This window comes from Olea europaea, unplaced genomic scaffold, assembly GCF_002742605.1.
Source record: "Olea europaea var. sylvestris unplaced genomic scaffold, O_europaea_v1 scaffold1093, whole genome shotgun sequence".
NCBI classification, from domain to species: domain Eukaryota; kingdom Viridiplantae; phylum Streptophyta; class Magnoliopsida; order Lamiales; family Oleaceae; genus Olea; species Olea europaea.
This window is the reverse complement of record NW_019228292.1, coordinates 181,989-184,857: the sequence shown is the minus strand read 5'-3', so window position 1 is coordinate 184,857 and position 2,869 is coordinate 181,989.

Genomic DNA, 2,869 nt, shown 5'->3' with positions numbered 1-2,869 from the left:
TTATTGCACTGCTATTATAATTGTCATTTTCTCTAATTTCTTCCCTAACCTTAAAACGTGTCCTTCCTATAAAACCTTACACTATGCTTTCAAGTATCGAGTTGCTCATCATCGCACATTTTGAAAATACATAGACAGTGATAGGTAGCTATTTATATAAATCATAATCATCTTAATTAAATAATTAATTTTTTTTTTAAAATGTGTAACTAATTAAGGTTCTCCATGCAATCATTTCAAAGATTCTTGCAGAATTCTCTAAAATATAGCATGGAAGACGTTAAACAGTTCCACATTCTACACCAATTATGTGTCTCATCATGTCAACCACTTTATTATTGTTCTCATAAAAACTTTCATTCACATCTTATGAGGTTTTATGTACAAAGTGAAAGCTCTACCTTTTTTGAAATTCAATCTTACTTTTTTACAACAAAATAATCCCCATATGAATGGTTGCACAAAGCCTGCTTCGAACTACATGACAATCAATGCAGAGGTAAGGTCCTCCGTGAAATTGTACTTTGCATTAAATAATATAACATTTTGCATTTCTAATTTCCATATTGTATACTTAATCTTCTGGCCCTTACATTCTTTTGTTTTTGTAGCTAGATGGCTTAAATTCTTTATTAACCTTTACATAAACTACGTTTATCCCAATGGTATCCAAGGTCGCAGTTGATTTCGAGGTTGTTACTCAATGATTGATTTTTTGCCTCTTTCTAATTATTGCAATTTGCATCTATGTTTTTTATTAATTATATATGTAGCTTTTGCTTCATTTCTATGTCAATTCAATGGAAAAGAAACCCAATGAAAGTATTTTTTGAAGTACATTGTTGTATTCAAGCTTGTAACACAAATTGTTCTCCTCTTGTAAATTTGAACTTCCTCTGATGCCTTTTCCATAACGTTTCCTTCTCCTTCTTTGTTTAAATGTTTTGTAATTCATTGGCCCTTACATCTTTATAAAACATTATTTCTTTTATACAAATGTGTGTGAAAATTTTGTAATACAATCTCTCATCAATCCTTAACATTCAAGATGCTAACAAACCCTTCAAAATATCACATCCCGTGCATTGCACGAGCAAAAAAACTAGTTTTCTAAAAAGTTACTAATAGTTTATATTTTTTATCAATAAAGGTTAAACATTTAATTTCTATCACACATTTAATTATTATCCATTTATTATCAACATATTTCAGATAGGCTTACTTATCATTTTAGACGATCAAAGGCATTAAGACGCATATGCTGTTGATTCAGTTATAATTAAATTTTAACTGATATAAGATTTTTATAACTGAATACCAATTGATTCTACCACAACTATCGATTTTAGATTTTTAAATAATCAACATTTAATATCGTTCAAACATTTTTTTTTTTTGTAACCTCTTAGCCCAAGTAAAATTCAAATAATTTATATGTGTCTAACGTGTGATATTATCATTAAAACAAGTTATCAGAATGTTCTTCTCCAATGTTTTGTAAGATAGATTTATTTTTATTTTTATTATTTTTGGCATGGTATCCTCGTGATCCGAGGTAAAAACTATTAACCAAACTTATTCTGTCATTTTCATTGCGTGATTCTTTCATCTTAATGATTTTACCTTTTTAGTTAATTTAACAAGGTATCATCATCAATCAAAATAATCAACTCTATTACCGTGTTAAACACAAATTATAAAAGTCAAATTCGAAATTCTACACAAGGGTATAATATTTTCTTAAACTATAATAAGAATCGAACTAAACTTTGTTAAAACTTTATCAACTTTTCAATTTTTTTTACATATTTTATAGAATTTATAATTTTTATCAAATTAAAACAGACCAGACGATTGTGAAAGTCCAAAAATTATTACAGTCATTTTTTTTTAATTACAATCATTTTGACACCATCTTTTGTGGTATTCTCGTAATTTTCCGCCGCCACACCCTATTTATGGGGAAATACATGGAAATGACCCAAATAAAGAGGTCATTTTTTCAAAATAACCTTTGACTAATTTTGATACCTAAAATACCCCCTTTATAATATTACATAATAAGTTAATAAAATATTAAAAAATTCATTTTAGTCCTAAAAAAATTAAATACTGCTTGAATTTTAATATATTACCAATTGATTTGATTTATTTATTTTTGTACGCTCTAAGTAGCATCATTTTATTGGTATCAGAGCCATAGAGATCGTGGAGATTAAAATAAGAAAAATAGATAATTGTTGGCATTTAGAAGAAGAAAGAGACAATTATATATTTTTAAAACTTATTCATAATAAATTAAAAATAATGATACTAATAATAATTAAAGAACTGCCTAAAGAAATAAGAGAACAAATATTAGAAAAATTAATAATAGAAAAAATAAAAGATGTATATACATATGAAAAGATTATTAATATATGTGAAGATGAAGAAAATAATTTATATTATAAAGAAAAGTATGAGCACAAGTAATAATACGCATTTAAAATTAAATAAATTACTTATAAAAATGGAAAAAATACAAGAAGAAATACGAAATATAATGTTAATATCAGAAGGAATGAGAATATCAAATAACAGACAACTAATAAAATTAAGATGTGAAAAATTAAGACTTGAGAGTAGATATTTTACTATAGTAAAAGAAGAATTAGTAGATCCAGATACAACTGAGGGAAGATTTGGAAAAATAATAAATAAAAAGGAAGATAAAAGATGCAAATTAACCTATGAGTTAGAAATAAGAAAAAATTAATATGTCAATAAGTGAATATATAGAAGAATTAAAATGTTAATAAATGATGTACAGAATTTAAGAAATGAAGTAAAAGAAACAAGAAACGATATATATATATATATATATATA